This window comes from Pseudonaja textilis, chromosome 2, assembly GCF_049901715.1.
Source record: "Pseudonaja textilis isolate UNSWEBS1 chromosome 2, rPseTex1.2, whole genome shotgun sequence".
In the NCBI taxonomy this organism is placed as follows: Eukaryota; Metazoa; Chordata; class Lepidosauria; order Squamata; family Elapidae; genus Pseudonaja; species Pseudonaja textilis.
In genome coordinates, this window is record NC_141991.1 from 195,635,142 (window position 1) to 195,659,341 (window position 24,200).

A 24,200-nucleotide genomic window follows, 5' to 3' on the forward strand; every position below is an offset into this window, starting at 1 on the left:
TCATATTATTACTAACAGGGTTATTTTTACCTGGTTTTGGATGTGCATACAGATGTAAACATACAAATATATTTATAGGAGTCATATTTTTGTATTTAATCAGCAGTGATTTGCTGCATAACAAATTTTTAAAATTATTATAATTTCTTTAGATTTGGGGACTAAAAGGAAAGATTTCCTTGAGCTCTGGCACTTTTTCATTGATGGCTCAAGTCTATATGTTAATCAGCATATCTAGAAATCCAAAAGTAATTAAAACTTGCTTTCAGTTTTACTTGTAAAATAAACTACATTTATATTAATAAAGTACAGCAGGAAAGATAGTGCCAAAGAAAAACTGTTTAAAAATGCCAGTTTCCTAGCCTGCTGTTTTCCAAAATTCTTAGATCTGCAACTCCCAATATTCTCAATTAACATCTGCAAAGCATCAGGAAACTGTTTTGAAGACAATTATTCTGACACATTTACTTGGAATATAATCTCCATATTCAGACCCACCAGGGTGCTTAGTTAATTTACCAACTGTGCATATTTGGAGAGAAAGCTCTAATACCAAGACTTTGGGAGGACAAGCCGTTTAGGTTCAAGCATGTGTAAGCCAATATAATTGGGGTTTGGTGAAATTGCCCAAATAGTTAGGGGAAAAAAGAGCTCAAGATTGCCAGAGAGGTATTACTGCTTCCAAAAAGCTTCTGACTAGTTATGTAGCCTATACTATATGGTACAGTAAAGAATTATATTCTAATAAAACATTATAAGATACTTTTTTGGCGGGGGGGTGTTGTAATAGTGAAACCAAACATCAATATAAACATTGATAGATCCAGGAGGAAATAGTTTTGTTGGATATGGTTGTCTCCTTGAGCTATTTGTAAAAATAGTAAAGGTGGGATATAAACAAACAAACAAATAAAAAATATTGAAACCAGACCAATCTGTTGGTGAATTTGAGATGTGTTTTGATTTTGGAAGCTGTTTGGCTCAACTCCTGCAAGAATGTGAGGCCTTAACTAAATCTGGTTTTTTTTTTAAGTTCCATACTGAGTAATGTGACTATCAACTAACCTTCTGTGATTCCAGAGAAGGAAGTGGGCTGGGAGAGCTGGGTGGAGAGATATATATGTGAAGTCTTAATGCAGGTCCATGTTCTTAAGTCTGCCAATCTCACAATGCTGAGAACAAAGCAGAAAAAAAGAAAGAAAGAAAGAAAGAAACCATTGTCCTCTTTCCAGTTGCTGCAGGTCCTGTAGCAACAGCATTATCAACAACATCTCACTCTCACTCTATGCTAAAGGGAAGAAATAAATTACTTGCACCCGCCCTCCTTCCTTCGTGTTGCATTCATTTGTCTGACTGTCTGCAGAAAGAGCCCCACAGCGGATCCTGTTGGGATGGGCTGAAAACCCATCCGCCACCTTCCCTCTCAAAAGAGCAGCTGCAGCTAGTATTTGAAGCCTAGGAGGTGGGGGTGAAGAGGGTCTCTGTGCAACTCGGGAAACAGTTCAGCCTCAGCAGGGACAGAATCACGCCATCTCATCACAAATAAACCACCAGTTTAGCAGGACTTTCAAGTGCACCTCAGCTGAGCAGGAAATCAAATGGTTCAGCTGCCAAAAAGAGACAATATAATGGAATAATTGGGGTTCAGGGCCACTCCTGGAGCAGCATATCTTACAGGTGGCTATTGCCTAAGACAGGGGTCTCTTTAAACTTGGCAACTTTAAGACCTGTGGACTTCAACTCCCAGAATTCCCCAGTCAGCCTTCTCTTGGCCTAAGATAAGGAATTAAAGACAAAGTCACTTTCTGTGAATAAGTGTGTTCAGAAAAACTCCCTGAGTGTTACTTAATACTTAAGCATCTATTCTTGCTTGAACCACCCCTGAGAAAGGGGTCCGGAGAAAGAGAACCTACGGCCCTTTAGAAGTTGTTGACTTGCTAGTAAAACTGAATGGCTTGGGCAAACTAAGAAATGTGCAGGAAGCGTCACTTACTTACCAGGTAGTTTATCTACTTCTATACATACCCTTGTAGATCAAAAGGAACATAAAATTGATACAAATAAATTAGATGTTTGTGTGAATGACAATTCCGAATACATAAAATTGATAGAAAAACATGTGGAGCGGAGGCCACCTCAACTATAGGTGCAATTATACAGTATTTGGCTCTATTCTAGTCTAGAGAAGTATTTAGAATACTGGAGTAGGATTGGGTTAGGATTGTGGAAAACTAAGTTCAAACCAAGCTATCATTTGACTATGAATCTTAACAAAATGTGACTCAGTCATTCCCTCCCAAACAAGTAGTTATTTTGAGGATAGACAATATACTTGTCTTTACACTATCTTTAGTTTGCAGAGGGTGAAAAAAGTGGAATATAAATGCAATGACAGGCAGTTTGGTGTAGTAGTTAAGGTGCTGGACTAGGAATGGGAAAATCTGAGTTCTAGTTCTGCCTTAGATACAAAACTAGGAGACTTTGGGTTACTCTCAGGCTGCAGGAAACATAGGAAGAAGGCAGTAGGAAACCATTTCCAAAAATGTTGCATGGACTTGCCATGCAGTTCCCAGGAATTCAGTCTGAATCAAAAGGCAGGGGGGAGTGGGGGGACTATAAACCTCAGTACATAAAGGAATATTTAAAAAGGTGATTATGAGGCTAAAGAAGATTACTTTGTAATGGTGGGTGGAACCAAACTCCTTCACTCTGAATTCTTGTGAGAAAAGTATGTGTAATATGAATAAAAGTAGTGTATTTATTTGTATGGAATCAAGATACAGGGGTGATGGTTCAGTGTTTAAAGAGTCTGAGCTGTGTCAGCTGGAAACTGACAGCCTGGGTTCAAGACCCAAGTGCCACATGACACAAGGAACTCCCATTACGTGCACCAGCTCCTGCCAACCTATCTGTTTGAAAGCATGCAAATGCAAGCAGATAAATAGGTACCACTACGATGGGAAAGTAACAGAGTTCCATGCATCTTGGGGTTTAGTCATGCTGGTCACATGACCTTGAAAGTGTCTTTGGACCATGCTGGCTCCCTTGACTAAGAAACGGATATGAACACCGCCCCCTAGAGTTGGAGATGACTGGACAAGGGAAACTTACTTTAATCAAGATGCACACATGCATGTATCTGAATATGTATATCTTTCTAGAATTTTTTAAAAAATAATATCATGGGTATGCTAATGCTGCTTTTCAAAAGTGATTTTGTGAAAAATGTACTTTTTAAAATGCACCCATCATTTGATTGTCAGTAAATAGTACTTTAAGAAAATGAAATGGTTTGTGTTTTCTCTGGTCATCGCCAGAGTGTTTTAATGCCTGGGAAATGTTTTTAACTGTTAAGAGAAAGAAGTCACAGGCATGTCAGTGTTTGTTAATGTTTCTGACAATGTATGGCAAGTCCGGCTATCCTTTTTAGGGTTTGGCATGAACAATCACCCTTTTATTGGGCCATTAATGTGCTTTCAGAACACTGTGCCATGTCCACAGGCCATAATTTAGCAGCTGTTTATCAGAAGCTTTCATAAAGCACTGAATGGTCTCCTTACATCCAGTGGCCCTCACATCAGCCTTTGAGAATCCGCCTGCTTCTAAATGGGAGATCTGTGCATTTAGTTGTTCAGAGATGTGTGTGACCCACATAACCTATAAATTTGATTGGAAGTTACAGCGCTGGCATAGGCTGATGGATAGCAGATTAGAACTCTGATTAACCATGTGATTCTCAGGCTGGCAATATATTGTCTAAACAAGATTCATCAGATGCAATCAGAATTTCAAGTGGTCAGATGAAATTCAAATGGGCTAGGCAGCTTCTTCCCCTCTACCCTTGTTGCCACCCTCTTCCTTTTCTTCAGAGGGGATATTGTCTTTATATCCCCCTCCCACCCCACCCATCCCCCCATTCCATTTCCATTGCTGAAAATACAACTTTGATGAATCTGCTCCTTGCCCTAAAGCTGTCTGTCTGTTGTTCATCAGAAAGCAGGTCGCAGTTCAGTGAGCAGAAGAAAAGATTTTAATAGAAGTTCTGCCAAGGGCTGTAATGCATCATTTTAGAGCCCTAATTACATTACAATGACAAATATCAATGGTGACAACAGCAATAACCTACATCCTTTAATGGCTGTGCTGGAAAAAAGGAGTTTGGGCACTGTGCCATTAGATTAGACTCGGTTTCAAAACAGAGGCCATTAGAAGTGTGTGTCCACAGTATTATTGGCCGATAACTGAAGCCCACTGGAAAGGCTTGTAAATAAATGCCTCTCTAAAGCATGGCCCCCTGGGACAAAAGGAGCAAAAATTAGATGACCATGGAATCAGCAGTGTTTCCGAGGCAACTTTAGCTTTCAAAGTGAAGAATTGCCTACTTAATTTTGTGAAATCCTACTGCTCCCCCTCCATCTCTGCCTTGCTGTGCCCTTTCCACCTCTTCTGCCAATGCCTCCTCCTGCCAATTAGGAAGGATCATAAAAACTCTATCGGCAAAGCACTTGAATGAAGAAAAAGAGCATCTTAAGCAAAAGTCAGCTTCCTTGAAACAGGGTGCAGAACATAGGAGAACATTTTGCCCTAGCTTTAAAAAAGAAAAAAAAAATCAATGCAGATAAGTTTGTATGCGCTATTAAGTGCCAGCTTCAGGAAATCTTATTATAAATATTTACCTCCCGAGGAAGACTTGTTTTTCTCTTTCTCTCTCTTTTTCTTAATTCTTTGTGCAAAGTAAATTAAATCATGCTGGATACTTCTAAAGCTGTTTCAAGAGAGAGGCTTTAATGGTATCTCCTGTAAAAACAGCACACATTGCCAGTGTGTGTTATAGAATATGGTTTCCGGCCTTTAATAGCTACTGGTAGTGATAGAAAAATAGAAACACTCCCCTCTTTCATATTAGAATATCTTACAGTTTTAAGCCTTCCCTACTTTAATGCTAAACAGTGAATGTGCAGCCACAAATAAAGCTACATTTTGGGTTGTCATATAGACCAAGGGTCCCGCCCACTGGCACCAGTTCATGGCATGCCAGCAACCGGTCCACACAAAAAAGCAAGATCCCATCCACAGCCCACAAAAGCATGCCCCTTTCGGTCCATGTAAAAAAAACATTTTTCATGGAAATGGTTGGTCCCTGATGCCCAAAAAGTTGGTGGGCCCCTGAAATAGACCATCCACCTCTACAGTAGGGATGTCCAACTTTAAGACTTGTGGACTTCAACTCCTAGAGTTCCCCAGCCAGCATGGGAGCTGAAGTCCACAAGTCTTAAAAGTTGCCAACGTTGGACACCCGTGATTTAGAGTGTCTAGTAGCCCCCCAGATGTTTGCATCTTATGTACCATAGGCCTAACTGTCTTGCCTGGAAATTCTAAGAGTTGTCGTTTTAACAAGATCTTAAGGAAACATTGCTAAACCAGCTGTGCAGGATTTCCTTTGCGGCAATGTTTTTCAGCGAAGGGACAGGAGGGGAAAAATTAGAAATTAGAAGAGTGCAGTAAAAAGTAAAAGGAGAGTGAAGAAGAGTTACATGGCCTTTTAACAGAAATGAAGGTCTCATAGAAAGGCATATCTGAGCATCTTGACTACCGCGGGTAAAAAGCTGTACAGTCCTGTTTCAACTGTAAATGTTCAGTTTCCCCCTGCCTGTTGGTTATGCTTCCTGTGGTCTGAACCTCAGTGCTGCTGACGCCTCTCAAGAGATTGCACGTGTGAGGGGGGTTGTTGAAGACGCCTGTAGTTGCACACCCGTGCATGTGCGTACACACAGACTCACAGCAAGTGATTCCTAGAAGGGACTGCAAACTAAAACAAATCAACCAGGCAGCCTAGGGGTCTTTCTCTTTTCCGCTTGTGGGTTTTTTTTGGTTTTGTTTTGGCTTTCTGGCCATTTGCCAGCAAAGCAAGATGTAAAGCTGCCTTTTTTTCCTCGCCCCATTGCTGCTTTTGTCTCTTTGTGCATCATCACTGAATGGGTGGCTTGTGCTACCAACCACCACTAGTACTTCATCCTTGGATTCACTCTGACCTTTGCCCTTTGGCTCTTTTCCAGGACTCATTGCCTGCCCTAAATGGCTCGTTATATGTTTTATTAAGTCCTTTAAAATCAGAATAACAAGACGTTTCATAAATGTAGGATTGGGCTTTAAAAAAACACACACAAGCACACACAATTTGCATGATTTTTTGTAAAAATCCAAGCTGTTATTTGGTAACTGTGGTTGATCGTTGGGCCTTGAAGCAAATGAGGATCCGTTGAGGATATTCTTGGCATTTAAAAGGATTTGTCTGGAATTTCAGCTAGGTAGCATAGAGCTTAGTCTTAGGTGTAGTAGACCTGGATGCAAATCCTGGCTGCTAGTCTTTTATTAAAGCAAGTTTGGTAGGTACCAGGCTGGAAAATGGGAGACTGTGAGTTCTAATGCCACCATAGCCACAAAAACCAGCTGAGTGACTTTGGGCCAGTCGCTTTCTTTCAGATCAATTCAACTCGCAGGGTTGTTGTTGTGGGGGAAATAGGAGGAAGGAGGTATGTGGAATATGTTTACCGCCTTGAGTTATTTGTAACAATAATAAAGGTGAGATATAAATAATCAAATAAACAAACATGCTACAAAGTCAGATTGTCATTATGGAAAATTACAGTGGAGTGAAACACCCTCATTGGCCAGCTGCAGCTGTGTTGCTCTTCTGTAACTGTCTTTAATAGGAAATGAGTACAGGTAATCTTTGATTGGACTGCCATTTGTCAGAAATGGTGTAGGGTCTCCTGCTTGGACAGGGGGTTGGACTAGATGTCCTATAAGGTCCCTTCCAACTCTGATTATCTGTTATCTGATTTATGACCATAATTGAGACCGGAACCTCCATGACTAAGCAATATAGTCACTAAGTGAGTCATGCTTGATTTTATGACCTTTTTGGTTGTGATCGTAAGCGAATCCAGTTTCCTTGATTGACGGAAGCTTGGCAGAAGCCTCCTGTTGCAAATTGCAATTTCATGACTCCAGGGTACCACAACCATAGTAAATATATGCTGGTTGCCAAGTGCCCGAATTTTGATCCACAGGGACACCTTGATGGTCATAAATGCGAAGATCAGTCATAAGTTGCTTTTTATGCTGTCATAATTGTAAACAGTGAATAAAATGAATGGTTGCAAGTCGAGAACCCTCTGTATAAAAGAAAGGACTGAAGAACACTTTCAAGAAGCCCAGTGACCAGAACAATCAGCCTACCACAAATAATATCTTTGTACAGATTCTGCAGATAGAACAAATGGTTTTTCTCATGCTTGGAATGTTATATAATCTCACTGTTATTTTTTTTATAGGGCATTTATGCCACAGCATAATTTTAAGTGTCTCTCTGTGTGTCCTCTGGAATATGGTTTCTCCTTTGCAGTGAGGGAGAGGTATCTTGAGTTCTCATTTTGTCCAAATCTCCTCTTACAATTATCTGGTTTAACAGGTAGCAGGTTAGAGCAAGCTGTGGATGAACACCTTAAACAACCCAATTATTTGCAATAGACATTTATTTGATGGTTAAGATAAATCTCTGGCTTTAAGGAGAAGATTTAGGTAGACTTCTGGGTGGCCAGCCCCAAGTCTTGTAAAAACAATGAGTCAACCGTTCTGTTTAATCACTGTTTAATCATGAGAACACTAAAATAAATCTTGGTTTTCACTTCATTTTCTAGTATTCTTTAGGTCTTTTATTGTTTGTCTTCATCCGGCAGAAAAACAGGATCAGAAAAAGTGCACAACTCATCACTGGAAGTTGCATGTAGCCCTTCAAATGTTTTAGATCAGGGTGTCCAACCTTAGCAACTTTAAGATTTGTGGACTTCAACTCCCAGAATTCCCCAGCTAGCATGGAATTCCCCATAGCTAGCTGTGGAATTTTGGGAGTTGAAGTCCAGAATTCTTAAAGTTGCCAAGGTTGGACACCGCTGTTTAAGATCTTTCTTAGTTGTTGCTCTTAAATTACATGGTGTTCTACAGTGCAAAATGTGGCAGTGATGACTGAGAATAATTGCACAGGGCAGGCAAGAGCACCCTTTCTTCCCCTGACACATTTCCAGTAGATGTGGTGGCGAAAAACTTTACTTCGTTTTACCTCCTAGTAGGTACCATCATTGAATTTGGCTTCTTGACACTTTCACTCCAACTACTCCGTATCCCATTCTCCTCTTTCCACTTCTTGTCTTCACCTGATTCTCCAATGATTTTTTTTATATTATACTTTTGTTTGTTTTATTTTTGCAGGCAAGTTGCTGGCTGGTGATGGGAAAATCCTATCTCTTTCAGTAGATATACTAATGGGTGTTAAGTTGTCTAGATACAGAGCATTTTATTTTCAAAAATTGAATGATATGTTCTGACTCTATGCAAGATTTATGTTTTATACTGAAAATCAAAGGTTGTACTAGTTGAAAGACACACACACATACCCTTCCACCATATTTTCTTTGAATTTCATAAGGAAACAGACCACTTCTTAAAATATTCTAGCTAGTACAACTGTTGTACAACTGAATCTTATTTATGGGGCAAATTTTTGTATAATTTCAAAATCATCATCTAAACAAAATTATTCCTAATCACTTATTGCATAATAACATTTTAATGATATCTCATTTTATTTTTTATTCAATTTAATTTTTTAATTTTTTTGCTGCCCATCCTTTCTCAAGGTTTTATTACAATTGGAGTAGAAGATAAAGGGATTTAATGGATTTAAACATTTTAGGAGCTTAATCTATATACTACTTATTTTTTTAAATATTTCTTTTTAGTCAGCTTATGTGGTTTCATGCTCTTCTTTTTAAGTCAAAAGAAATAATAGTGTTTTTCAAGAAGGATTGAGAACCAAGTGTATCTTAGATACTTCCTATAACAGGGGTCGCCAACCTTTTGGGCCTCAGGGGCCACCAAACTCATAATTTTAAATCCCGCAGACCAGAGACCCTGGGAAAATCCCCCCCAAAAAAAGTGTGCAGGAAAATTCCCCACCCCGTTTTCCTACCTATCGATCATTCTTTATTTGGGATTGCAGGATACCATCTCTAGCTCTGTTCTCGGGGGGGGGACTTTTGGCCTCATGCAAGGAAAGCAGCAGAAGCAGCAGAAGTCTTTCTTTCTCTCCCCCAAACTCTGCTAGAAATGAGACTTTGTGAGACTTGTCATGCCGGCGCAGCCTCTTAGAGCAGGATGCCTTGCAGGATCCCAAAGACTCATTTCTGGCAGAGTTTGGGGAAGAGAAAGAAAGACTTTTGCTGCTTTCCTTGCATGTAACCAACCAAAAGCAGAAGAAAAAAGAAGTGGAAAGAAACAGCCGGTAGCCAGGCGAGGCGCGTGGGGTGAGTGGGGCAAGTTCGCCACTTCTCCCTTTCCCCACTCCCCTCACTACCTCATGTTGTTTGCAATGCAAGTGGTGCAGCCTTGTGTTCCCATGCAGCTTGAATTAATTGCGTTGGGGGGTGCTCTGAGGGTGACATTTCTCTGTGGACCACCAAAATTTTCTTGTGGACCACCAGTGGTCTCTGGGCCATTGGTTGGTGACCACTGTTGTATAATGTGCATGTTGTAAAATGTTGAAGACCTGGATATGTTGCAGGGCTTGAGAGTCAGAAGTTAAGATGTCCCGTTGAGAAGTTTTTTTAATTGTTTTGTTGGGGATTATCCTTGGTGACTATTGTAAATTTTTATTCTTTGCTAATATTGTTTCAACATGTTTTTATCCTTCCAGAGTTAAAATTTACAAGATGGACGGCCTCATTCAAATAAATAAATAATAGGATTTAAGGAACCCTGACACTTTGTTTTATTTGGTCTATTATAGTTTGTTTTCTTATCAGTTTTATAAAAAAACTGGTGCTTAGCCTCAAACCATGGGGGAAATGATAGTTTGAGAGTGGTATTATTGTTATTAGAACTACATCAAGGATTTTTGTAACTCTTACTTTTCCTCAAGCAGAACACAATTCATAATTATTTATACAGAAAATATGCTTAAGGACATTAAATTCTTTTTACCCAAGGCACTGTAAGCAGCTTCACTGGAGCTTGGGAACATTCCAGTTTGAGCAAGATTTTGAGCCTTTAGGTTGTTACTTTTAGAAAACTTTTTATTTTGCAGGATTTTAATTCTTAGGTTAGCACTGTAAAGAAAACATTTGTAATTTAAATAAGATACATTGCTCTACTTAAATTTCATTTCCGTGTATCTGAAGGTTTTCTATATTTATTGGGAAATAATTATAGTGCATTGCTGTCCTACTGGACCCTGAACAATGAACAACAACGCTACTCTCTTTTTGGGGACTATGTGCTTTCTTCTGGAAGTCCCCCAGTACATTTAATAATTCACCTACCCTTCTCCCAGATCAAGATTACATCAATTCAGCAACTTTAAAATTAATGTTATTTTTTACACTAAGAGAGTTGTTCCACCAGCAGTATAGCCACGTTATTTTGTACCAGCTGAAGTTTCTGAGTTGTTTCCAAAGGCAGCCATGTGTAGAGTGTATTATAGTATGTAGTGGATGGAGTGAATAACCTTGAGGAAGTGAGGGGAGAGACACAGCCAAGACAATGGTTAAGGAATCTATATCTGAAGCAGAACTGTAATTTGAGAAATGTTTGACACTTGCCTCTCTCGTTTGCTTTAGGATAAAGGCTGGGAATGGGGCGGCATATTCAGACTTGCAAGATTCTGGTACTATAATACTGTAATAATGTGGTTTTAGTATTTATAGCTTTGGTTTTCAAGTTTGGTCCTCCTCAAAAAGTTGATACAGTAGATCAACTAGAATCAGGGGTGTGAAATTTGCGTCGTCACATTGTCGTCATGTGATGTATTGTGACCTTTTTCCCCTTTGCTAAAACGGGGGTGAGCATGGCCAGGGTGTGACACATCCAGCCCGCGGACTGAGAGTTTGACACCCCTGATTTAAATAATGATCAGTTGTGAGTTACCATCACCAGAGCTCTTTGGTCCGGATTGAGTTATAACTTGGAGACTGGCTGAATCTGGATGTCAATCCCCTCCTCTTTTTTTGGCGGGGCGGGCAACATGACCTCATTCTGAGTCACTGCTAGGGCCAATGTTATAGGATTTCTTCATTCGTTGCCCACAAACAGCAACTGCAACTTCATCAGGTTTATTTCAGCTTGCTTCAGCCCATTCAGTTCCTCATAGCTTCCAGACACCAGTTAAAGATTTTGGCTCAGGGCATATGTAGAACTGGGTGTCATCAGCATGTTGATGAGACTCCTTCTGACCTGATGGTTGGCCTTTCCCAGCAGCTTCCTGTACTTATTGAGTAACTGGATGGGGCTGGGTAAGGCTTAAAATTCCATATGGAACTAGTGGTTGCCTCAAGGCCTTTTTCCCCATGATCATTGATTGGAAACCTCTCACTCAGTTAGAATTGGAAGCACCATAAAACAGAATACTCAAAATTTCAGAAAACAGTCCAGAAAAATACTGTTATTCCTGATATCAAATGTTAGGAGGAGGCCGATAGAACCAGAGGGGCTAGCTTCTGTCACCTGAATCCCAACCAAATTTATCTAACTTGGTCTAGTGGTTATGGCACCCAACTAGAAACCGTGAGTTCTAGTCTCACCTTAGCCATGAGAACCAACCTTTTAACTTTGAGCCAGTCCCTTTCTCTCAGTCCAATCAATCTTATAAGGTTGTTGTTATGGGTAAAAAGGAAGAGGAAAGTGTGTTGAAAAGAGGATATAGATAATTGGAAAGGCTATAAATGGAGGGAAAAGGAAGCCCGTTTAATTTTCTTGGCATCCTCAATAAAAATTACAACCCCCCCCAAAAAAACCAGCAAACCCTCTCCCTCCGAAAAAAACACCCCTTGTATATGAAATTTGGTTTTCCAGCATCAGAAAGATTGGTTTTTTAATTGCAGTAATTTCTGCACAAACCTTTATTTTTAAGAACATATTATGCTGGTGACAGTATAGAATCACTAATAACACTCTTTTCAAACTTCGCTTTACAACCGCATGTTGAGTCATGTGATCTACAGAGAACAGTGATCCATAGAGAACAGTGATCATGGATTGGAAGGGGATGGACTGAAGCCGATTGCTGGAATCAGGAAATAAATTGAATCTGTTGATGAGTCTGTTGATAGATGAGGGAAAAGAAGCAGATCATTTTCAAGGTCACAATGCAGGTTGAATGGTTTCTGTTGTGAAAGGAGTCCATTTTATTTTTCTATTTTTTAAAAAAAAAACACTAAGAAAGTCAGACAATATTTGGTTTCAAGACTATGTCTTCTAGTTCATAGCTGACACAATTCAAATTACACAACTCCACCATCCACTTCCTTTGAGGTCCATAAACCAGAAGAACCCCATATTGCAACATAAGATGCTTGCTCACCGCAAGCAGACTCTGCCTAATTGCTTAGTTGCATCCATCTTTCCCTCAAAGAGCCTTGGACATTTACTGTTATATAGGAATTGTGGATTCAGTAAACACAGGGAAGAATGAATGTTTTGCCACTCTTAATGTTACCCCAAAGGCGCAAATGTGAACTCTTGCCAGTGTTCAGTCATGTCCATTTCTGCTTTTCTACTATCTCTCCAAGCATCTTTTCAGTCAGCTAACCAAGAAGCTATTTGGGATGCAATTGGGAGAGAGGGTGGGGGAGGGAGGGAGGGACGGAGGGAGGGAGAGAGAAAGAGAGAGAGAACCACCACAGGAGCAATGTCTGCTGTTTAATTGTGCTGCTAGTGTTCTCCGTTCTTCCACAATTTACACAAGCTTAATGGTGAAGTATGGAGGTTCTTTTGTCATGCACAAGCTTAGACCTAAGTTACCGTTGATTTCTTTGAACTTTACAATTCTCTAGTTTGTATGCATCCTTCAGCAGGAAATAAAATGTGAGGAACAGGAGCAGACCAACATCAGCAATTAGGAAGTGAATAATGGTCAACTATAATCACTCGCTGCTCTGAGAGTTCCTTGCAAACAGCATGTGCCTGAGATTCAGTGCAGGGCAGATAAATTAATTTCCATCACTGTCTGCAAAGACTTCCTGAGAACTTAATGACACACTAACAAGCTATTGTTCATACATTTTCCTTTTTCTTAAAATATTTTTTCTAAAAAAACTCCAAACAAAGCCAGATCATTTCTTTAAGCTACATTTCATGGGGTGAAAAATTATTTTTTTTCAAAATAATAAAAGATGGTCTAGATAATATTTCACATTTACATTACTCCCCTCTTAATGAATAACATTCTAATTAAATAATATTCCATCTTCTTTTGATCTACTAATAAATATATATGACCTAAATCTTCTCAAGCTGGAAATTGTTCCAAGACTTCTTTACATGTTCATATATTCTGATTTTTACAGGATTAAACATCATTTCAATATGCTGCATATGATCAAGGGATAAAAGTCTGTAGAGTATTACAAATGGAAGGGGGAAAGAATATTATGATTAATGACAAACAATTTTGTGCCTCTGCTTCAGTTTGGAATATCTGACTCTGCAAACAAAAGCATAATTGCAGAGTGGGCAGGTGTAAGAATTGGAAAAACAAGATATGATCTGAAAATGACCTAAAAGCAATAATAAAGGAGTAGAATGAAGGGCCCAGAATATGCATGAATTCACTGCAACAACTGGCACAGTGTTACAAAGAGGTAAATTGCAGATTTAGTCTGGATTGCCCCACTATGTAGTAAATGACTTGATCTTCTTCAGAAATAAATGATTGGGGGTGATATATTAGAGCAAGACCTTTTAAATTAGGTGTGTAGTAGAAGAGAGTTACACAGATTGTTTTCTGTTTTACTAGTACTGGATGCAGCTTTTTTTTAAATGCCAGAATGAATTCTGTCAAAACATTTGGACTCTTATTGTGTACACAAGTCTGCGTGCTGATAAACCACAGCCTTGATCAACAGGTGTACATTGGCCTACCGCACTCCCGCCTAGCCTACTTGAGTAAATAAAAACAAGGATGTTGAAGTCCCAAAATAAATAGTTCTGCAATGAACCTTGTATCGGGGTCACTTCAGACAATTGTGGTGATATTTGCTTGACATTCTTGCTTTGGTTGGCTCATCAAGCACAGCTTCCTTTCACATAGGATTAAAACTTTATTCCATTGTAAACATACCTGTACCTATTGGCTACATACAGTCAGTTGGCTATTGGCCGAGAGCCAGGATGAACAGGCATTTGGTGCAGTTAACATTACTCTGAGGTCATGTAAACGGCCATTCCTTGCTGATTTATAAACAGTTTATATTGGGACAAAGGCCTCTTCCTACGGACTTCCCCTTCAGTCTTCATACAATTAAATCTATACATTTTAAGGTTTATATTCCTTCAATTTCCCTCAGATTCTCTTTCACTTGTATCTTTTATCCAGTTGACTTCATTTTTGTTCTTATGAATATTGTCTATCCTTTAAACACTTGAGGAAATGGATGCACTTACAGGTAGTTCTTGACTTACAACTATTCATTGAGTGACCAGTCAAAATTTCATTGGTTTATGAGTAATTTTTCACACTTGTAACCATTGCAGCATCCTGTGATCAGAATTTGATCACTTGTCCCAGCGTCATGTGATCACCATTTGTAACCTTCCCAGAGAGATTCTGGCAAACAAAGTCAATGAGGGAAGGCAGATTTGCTTAACAACCACATGGTTCACTCAACAACTGCATGATTCACTCAACAACCTTGACTGTGGCAAAAAAGCCATAAAAGCTCTCTTAACAGCTGCCTTGCTTAGCAACAGAAATTTGGGGCTCAATTGTGATCCTAAGTCTAGAACTACCTATAGTCTCTTGATTTTAGCATCACCAATCAGTAGGAAGTGTGGACTTTGATAATTAGTAAGTTCTGTCCGAAATTGGAACTACAAAATAAAAAGAGCAATGTCGGAGCATACTGAAAGCCTGTGAATCCATCTGTTTCTACAGTGCCTCACCAAACACCTAGCAGCAGCAGGAGAAAACTTCAAAAATACTGACAGATGTATCCCCCCCGGCCCCAACTTGTATTCAAAAGCAAAGTGTCTCTGGTGCATCTTACTTAAAGTTCTTGTGCAGAACAGCAATTGGTAGCCTTATTCGCCATGGATGTAGCTCACGTTAAAGCACATCTAAATGAAGGTCATTGTTTTATCTTTAGGCAGCAAGCTTCACCTTTGGATTGTTCTGGATTGCTTACTATTCATTGGATTATGAGAGAAAGGGTGTGTGTGTGTGTGTGTGTGTGTGTGTGTGTGTTTAAAAAAATCTTCCCTTGCTTTTTCTACACCATCCATCATTTTAGACCTTCCCTCAGCATGCTTCCAATTTAGAGCCAAATTCCAGAACAGTAGCTCCATTAGTCTATTGTATTATAAATACAAAGTATTTTGTTTCCCAAGGTTTCCTAGGTAAAAGCTTTCTTTTCAGTTAACAATGCATGCTGATGAAAGATATTCTCATATGTAAATGCAGACCCTCTTAACATTTCTTAGAATTAGATCCAGAGATTTGTAAGTCAAAATCCACACAGTGGGGTGCTCCTTTGCAATCCTTCTACTCCTAAAAAGAATTAACTAAAATGGTTAAAATGGCCCCACAATACACTCTTTACATCTACTGTAAAGAGAGCATTGGATATAGAGCATTGTGAAAGATGCTATTCATGCAGGGAGACTGCATCAGAATCTACAAGTTGACTTGCCTTATTAAAATATTTATAAAATGTCTTCCTACGCAGCGGGACTATAACTGCTTTGCTTTCTCCAGCCTTTTCATCTGAAAGTAGGTGACCATAAGAAGCCTTATCATTAGCCAGAAACTTCACTGACTCTCCTAGGCTATCAGATCCCATTATTACCTATAGTTTAGGTTCCAGATCCCATACTTTAGACCAGTTTCTCCACCTCAGTAACTTTTAAGTAGCGTAGTGCCACACAGCCGGCATGGGGAATTTTAGAAGTTGAAGTTGCTAAGGATTGTTGGTTTATTTATTTATATCTCGTCTTTATTATTTTCACAAATAACTCAAGATGGTGAACTTATATATAATACTCCTCCTTCCTATTTTCCCCACAACAGCAACCTTGTGAGGTGGGTGGGGCTGAGAGAGAGTGACTTACTCAAGTTCACCCAGCTGGCTTTCATGGCTACAGTAGGACTTGAACTCAAGATGTCCCATTTTCTACTCTGGTGCCTTAACTACTAGATCAAATTGGTTCTACACTGCTTTGGACCCTCAGTTTCTGTTTCGGAGAGTGTTGATCTAGGCCGCCCTGTTGTGGCATAGTTTCATGCAAAGTGTTGGATTTAGTAGCTAAATCCCTGCTGTCAGATACAGCCACAGAGAACTGGAGTCCTTTTAAATTAGGGAAGGGAAAATGGCAATAGCAAGGAAGGAGAGAATGTGGAGTGAGAAAGTGCAGAAAGAAGAAGGTGCTGATAAAGAAGGTGCTGAGGACCAATTTTACAGTGACTCTGCTCCAGAATATTCTGCCAGAGTGTGGCAATTTGAAGGGGAGAATGAATAATTGAGTAATTATTGTAATATTGTTTCTCCTGGGTTAACCAGGATTAAAAAAAGAGAAAACCTACGGAGAAAAATCAGGCAACACTGTAGACACATATGCTTCTTTACTCGTAGAGTATAGGTAGTGTTGCTTGATTTCTCTCCTTAGGTTTTCTATGTATATATGGTTCAAATGTTTCTTTCCTTGTTTTTTTAAAAAAAGAATGAAGTTCCCTCTCTCCAGTGCTTTTAGTTTTACATTATAATGTCCCCTGTTTAAGATTAGTCTTTGAAAATATGCAAGATGAAGTCATGTATAGCATTAGAAAATACATACATTATCAAGTTTTAAACTAATAGGCAGCTATGCTGCTAGGCTTTAATATGTTTTTAATGGTGCTATATAATAAGAAATTGGCTTGAGCAATCCATTTTTGGGAGGCAAGTGCATCATTGGTGGGATTTATTTCCAACTTCTAAAATATTTTTGTAGAAAGATAGCTAAAATCTTATTAAACCTTTAGCTGATGTCATAACTCATTGCCTCAATATGGATGTCTCTTTCTCATTGATTTTTTTATGTTTTTTTCTCAGATTTTTTTACATTACACAACTGCTTAAATTACATAAGATGCCACTTTTTCCCTCTCTTTCTTTAGCATTAGGTATCGTCCCAGCTTTGCTTTTACAAAACTAATGCTTTCTTAAAGAAATAGAAAACCAAAGCTACAATCAGCTTACCTGAGAAGTCTGGCTGAACTCAGCAAAACTTTTGAATAGAAATGTAGGCATTTCACTGGGAATTACTGAAAATAAGCTCTGTTATAATGGTAGGAATGAGGCTTACTTCTAATTAAAAAACAAGTCGGATTATTTTATATAGGGCACTTTATAAAACATTGCCTAGAGAAATTTTTTTTTTAAAAATAGCCAAATAGTACGCTTTAATATTCCAATATATAAATGACCCATTCTATCTTGTTAAAACAATAAAATAATCTCTTAATTCTCAAAAAAAGGGGGAAAGCATATATTCTCCATTGCTATACATATTACATTTTCCACTTTTTGTACTGAACTTTATACTTTTCATAGTTCCATTTGTTTTTTTTAAAACTGGAGAATTGTTAAGATAGCTACACTGATCTTAACATCAACGATTGTCTTTTAGTCTTTTTTTAACAATATGATGTTTTTTTTTTTATTATGGAATGTTTTCATATTTGCTCATTTTTTATAGTTGTTTTTTATTGTGTGCTGACCTGACTTCCATTTGTAAGATGAGGGCCCAGTTAAATATGAGGAATGGATGGATGGATGACTTTCATATACCAATAAAGACTGCTTATTCAAGATTCAGAATTTTCTTTAGCAGGCTGTGAAATTGAATCTTTCTATTTATGTAAATATTCCTTTAAAAGTCACGAAGGAAGAAAATGGAGTTGCTGGACAATGGTCACCTCTCTCTCATCTTTACATCAGCAGAATATTTGTGGAGTGTAAAGTATTGCTGAAAAGACCTATTTAGTCTGTCAGAAATGAGAGCAAACTCTTTAGGATAGTTCACATAAAATAAAAACCAGCCTTTTGCTTTGTAAATTTCCCTTTGTATTTGACTTAAATAGGACGAAGAATTACCTGTAAAGGTATGTTTTCAAATTGTTTTCTACTTTTGCTCAGTTTGCAATTCCTTTTGGGGACAGAGTGCTCTTTCATGCAAAATCATGACCCAGATGACGGATGCACTTGTACTTGCACAATTTTGATTTCCTGCTTTTGATGCAACCCTTTGTTCTTCTTGGTATGCAATCTTAAGGGAAAGACTTCAGATCCTTTCCAATCAATTAAAAATAATAATAATGTACTATAAGAACCTGAAGTTCTTGACAAGTATATATATAATAGATGGTACCTGGATATCTTCTTGAAAGAAATTTGAAATTTGCATTTTGAATTATTCTGTATATGTTCCCAGCCTTGTATATTGAACTTGAAGTTACTTCTCCATTCAGTCCAATCTGAGACTCTTTTGTCAATAGCGGCAATTCACTAGGAGTTCTGGAGAATATTTTTCACCATGCATGCTCTCATTTTTTTACCCATTTTGACCATTCTGTTAAGGTAATCTGATTCTTGATTGTTCTGAAAGTCTGTAGCTCAGTAGCAACAGACATTTCTTGGAATTGGTATAGTGCTAGAAAAGAAAATAAATTTTGTATCATTTGTCTGCTAAATAAAACTTCAAAAATCTTCTCATTTTTAGAATTATCTGAAATTAGTTTTTTTTATTTCTGACCGTTCTTCTCCTCTGTTGTCATTAAGTCTTTAGATATAATATAATCCTCGCTTACCAACCACTCATTCGATGACTGTTTGAACTTGGGATGGCCCTGAACATGTGGCACCTATGATCAGGCCTCAGAATTCATTTGGTCACAGCACCTCAGTGGCCACATGATAGCAATTTGGGTGCTTACATTTACAGTGGTTGCAGTGTCCCATGGTCACGTGATCACCATTTGATGACCTTGTCAGTTTCTCTCATGTAAAATTAATGCAGAAGCTAGCACAGAAAACCACAAGTCATTGTGGTATTTCCCTCCAGTCTCCTGGTGCTTTTGTCCTGCCACATCATCTACACCCTGGCCTTCTTCCTTCACTTATATGTGGCCTTAACAAGCCCTCCCTGGCATTCTCTAACTCATGCACTACCTGCACCAGACCACCAGAGCCCCTCATCCCACACTACACTGCAGTGTCTCTTGTCGGGATTCCCAGCACTACCTGATTAATTTGTACATCTTGAGGTTGCAAAGGCAAACGGGACTGGGATTTTCACTAAGCGATATGATCACGTGACTTTATGATTGCGTCGCTTAGGGACAGCCATCCCAATCCCAAATTACCTTCCTCATAGTTGGTTCTCACTCACAATTTTTTTGGTAAAAGTCTTCAGCCTACATCAACATTTTAAAGTACTATTTCTGCTTGCATGCTTTTCTCAGGTTCTTTCTATAGACCATGTTGTTTTTTAAAAAATATTTTCTTTTTAGCTTTGCAATTGTTAGGCCTTCTCGTTTGGTTGATTCTTTGTACTTTTACCCCTGACTTTGTTCATGTTCTTCTGAATGACAACTCTTTTTTGTTCTTCATTTGCTGTTTCTGTCATTTGAGTCTTTATTACTTTTCCTTAGTTTTCCAAATAATTTCTACCATCTTCAAAGCTTTGTTCCTCACGTTTTTTATCCAATTACCTAGAATGATTTCTTTATTTTGCCTCCTAAAATGATGACATGCATTTAAATCTGATTTGATATATTTGTATATAGGATATATCTTTTAAGCAAATTGTTTTTGTGCACTTTCACCAGTTCTAACATTTTTTTTCCTATTCCAAATCTCATTTAGTTCTAAGTTTGTTTTGATTTTAAAACTGATTCTTGCTTGTAATCATTAGTTTTCTGTTGTGTTGTTTTCAAATTGAATTTTTTTTCTCCGCCATTTGAATTCTTTTTTATACAGTCTATTTTATCAGTTGGTTTCTATGTTAAATTTGTACACTGTAAATTTATTTGTCTAAAAAAAAGAAATATTCTCTTTTCTTTTTTCTCAGTATTAATTTTTTAAACAGTTGATCATTTTCTCTCTCTACCATCCTCAGCCACTTGTATTTATATTTATATATCTGTTATTAATTTTAATGAGATTTATCCATATTGTTTTCTCTTTTACTTTTCCTAAATGTTTTCAGGTCACTGTAACTGGTGCCTTATGTAGTTGTAAAGCAGTGACAGCTAATCGTTTCGGCATCATGTGCCGAATGTGCACACGCGTGTGCCTGCACCCATAATGCAATGTTTTCGTGACACCTCCCACCTCCTGAGCATGCGCACATGACCCCCCCCGTGCACCCCACATGTACCACTTGCCTCTGTGCATGCGCTTGCTACCTCCAGTGTGTACCCCGCTCCCTGCTCATGCATGAGTATCTCTCATGCTCCCCCTGCACATGCCGGCAGGAGGCGAGCGTGCATGCGCAGTGGATCTGTTCCGGGTGACGGCTCTGCGTGCCACTTCTGACATGCATGTCATAGGTTTGCCATCACAGTTGTAAAGGGTTCGCTTGTAAGACTATATGCATATGCAAGTGTGTGTGTGTATATATATATATATATATATATATACATATATGTATATAGATGGTTTCTTAAAATAATATATCTAGCATTTTGGGATTTTTTGTTATTGTGCAATGGAATGAATGCAATTACATTATTTTCATTATTTTTTTGTTTTGATTTTTGGATTTATATTACACATTTTAAGGAACTTAAGGCAGCTTTCATAGTTTTCTTTCATCACATTTTTATCCCACAGCAATACCTTGTGAAATAAGTTACCTGAGAAAGTGCCTGGCCCAGAATCATCCAATAAGATATTGTGGTAGAGATTCAACTTGAACCTGAGTCATCACAGTGCCAGTCCAGAATTTTTAGAACTAACTTATTTTGTCTTTGTGATGTCAATGTGTCTACTCTGAGAAACATTAAGTTACTGTTTTTGTTTCCCATCCTGATTACCTCATGACTGTCTCCTCATATTTTAAAGCTATATCTTTTGCAGATACATTCTTTTCTTGTTTTGCCTTCTAGCTTTCTTATTTTTAAAATGTTATTACAACACCTGCTTTATATTTTGTATTAGGTGTACTTTTTGGACAGTTTCCAAAATTACTTTCATCAGTAGAACACATTATAGCACAGTTATCAAAACATGAGGCAGTTAAAGCATACAATGACTGTGGCCAGCTCTATGTTCCAGACCTTCCAAAAATACAGGTCTTTGATTCCTGACCACCCAGATTGCATTTCTGGCCTTTTAAGAGAATGCTACTACAGACTGAACAGATAGAAATGAGAGAGACGGAGAGAGATATATGCTGAGACTGATTGTTATCTGGGAATCTTGCACCTTGCTGTAATATGTCATTCCATTTTAATCCTTGTATATTTTTATAATTTTCAGTTGTCAAATTTACAAAAGTTGTACACTTTTTAGTTGGATTATTAATAATTGGTACTTGGAGTTTTCCCCCCCTCACAACTGAATTGTGGTTGTGTCCTTTCACATACAATCAAATGGCAGGGTGATGGTTGGAGAGCAACCATCCCAACTGGGAGGAGGGCTCAAGCAGGGAATTAGCCTAGACTCATTGTGTGGCTGCATTTAATTCTGGAAAAAATTTATCAGGAAATGAAAAAAAAATAGGATAAAGACACGGTCCACTTATATTAAACACTAGAGGACATGGTCAGCCTTTGAGCCTTATCTGATCTTTTCTAGGTGAAAGCAGCCAGTCTGTGGAAATTCCTGTATTATAGGCAGAGAACAATAAAGTAGCTAGTTTGAACTCCACATGTATAGATCTGGAAAAATTGTCACTGTGCTATCCTAAAAGGTAAAAAGGTTCAGTAGGCTAGTTATAATCTCTCTCTCTCTCTCTCTCTCTCTCTCTCTCTCTCTGTGTGTGTGTGTGTGTGTGTGTGTGTGAGAGAGAGAGAGAGAGAGAGAGAGAAATTGGCTAATTGTATGGATAGTTCCACTAGAGAGGTGCAGCTGAGAGATCTCAGATGTGTTGGGAAGAGAAAGGAGGTTATTCTGACACTATAGAATGCAAAGGATGGAAGGAAAGTTCCTTAAACAAAGTCTGAAAGAAAATTAGTAGGAGTTAAGTTGCATCCAATTCTGGGAAAAATGTTTCAGGAAATAAAAAAATTAGGATAAAGACACATTCTACTTATATTAAAGGAAGGAAAGGTCTATACAGGTAGTATTTGACTTATGACCATAAATGAGCCCAAAATTTCTGTTGCTAAGCTGTTGAGTGAACTTTGCCCCACTTTATGACCTTTCTTATCAGAGTTGTTAAGTGAATCACCACAGTTAACCACACAGTTGATAAGTGAATCTGGCTTCCCCTTTGACTTTGCTTGTCAGAAGGTCACAAAAGGTGATCACATGACTCTGGAACACCGCAACCGTCATAAATACATGCCAGTTCTCAAGCATCTGAATTTTGATTGCATTACCACAGAGAATGCTTCAATGGCCGTACATGTGAAAAATGGTCATAAGTCACTTTTTCAGTGCCATTGTAACTTTGAACTGTCACTAAGCAAATGGTGGCAAGTTCAGGACTAGCCGGTACCTGAAATGTCTGAGATTCTGAGAAAAGCTACACAGAACTAGCTGGGAACGATTAATCTCCAGGATTCAGTACGGAATGTCAGAATGTTTTTCAATCTTTTGGAAATAAGTCTCATACTCATCATATTTAATATGTAAGAAAAGAGCAAAGAAGGTCCTACATTTGACTTCAAAAGAGAAGACAATTGACAAATGATGGGTCTGTGAAAAATAACATTGAAAAGGGGAAGTGAACACAGTCATATCTCTTCAGTATATTTAGAGTCATCTAAAAACCTAGCGGCAGAAACGTAACTAGAATACATTCCACAGAGCAGAAAATATACCGCCAAGGTGAAACCCTCATCTGTGTCATAACATAAAGAAAGAAAATTAAAAAAAAAAACACTTTCAAGGGGACTTGGGGAGAAATTTTATCCAGATACAAGGGATATAAAAAGTGGTACACATTTTCACAGAAGATATTATATAAAATAAGAGTTTCAAGCATTGATATTGAGGAATAAATTGTTGATAATATGATGTCTTTAAAAGAAACAAATTACTCAAAAATTAGGTGGATAGAGGAGGGAGACAGAAAGTTGAACAGTTGCATAGATGAAATCTCAGGGTTTATATGTGTGTGTATGTATACATATATATATGCGTGCACGCACACACACACACATACACATTTCTGGAGTCTATGGCTGAGCTTATAGATGGCTTTGGGTCTCTGGCTACTTAGCCTAGCCATTTATTTATTGATTTGATTTGTATGGCCGCCCATCTCGCCTGAGCAACTCTGCGCAACTCACAATTTGGATAATGATCTAACAGTTCTTGATCTAACAGTAAGGCCAAGCTTTCTATTCTGAGACAGTAGAGTCCCCTGAAGCTAGCCTTGTTCCTACCTTTCAAGAAGTATGAGGTCAAGTAGCATTAGACTCCTATGGGAACTGTAAATATTAGAAGAAACCTTAGCTACTGTTACCGTATACCAGTAGCAGGTAACTTTTACTTTTTTTTTTTTTTTGGCTAGAGAAAAGAAACATTTTCTCTCCCCACCTCTCTCCCTCCCAGTTGTTTAGACTCCAAGGATGCGTCTGGAAGCAGAGTAATATGATCAGGAATGGGACCAAGTGTTTTCAGCCAGTTTTGTTTGATTAGGGGTTTCAAAGGGAGAAAGGATTTATTAAGCCCTTTTGAAGGTTAAAATGCTCATGTGAAAAAAAAAATCACTAAAATTTCGGCAGCTGGAAGTCAGCGGTTTTGCCACCAGCATTTAATGACATAGTCTGTGGGTGTTTGGAGGATCAGGAGCTTGCATGTGACCCATAAACTGCAGATTACCCACCCGGTGTGAACTGAACGGGGATTTTTATTGCAAATGTGGAAGATACCACATACCTCAAACCACTGGCGGTTCTTTTTTCTCAAGCATGCAAGCTACTGTAGCTTCTATGGTGA

At 38.4% G+C, this 24,200-nt stretch overlaps 1 protein-coding gene across 5 annotated transcripts in view; it reads left to right on the forward strand.

The window, feature by feature from the left end:
* LOC113438463 (TLE family member 4, transcriptional corepressor) overlaps positions 1-24,200 on the forward strand; it is a 158,891-nt gene that overhangs the window by 28,755 nt on the left and 105,936 nt on the right. The gene's annotated exons all lie outside the window — the stretch shown is intronic.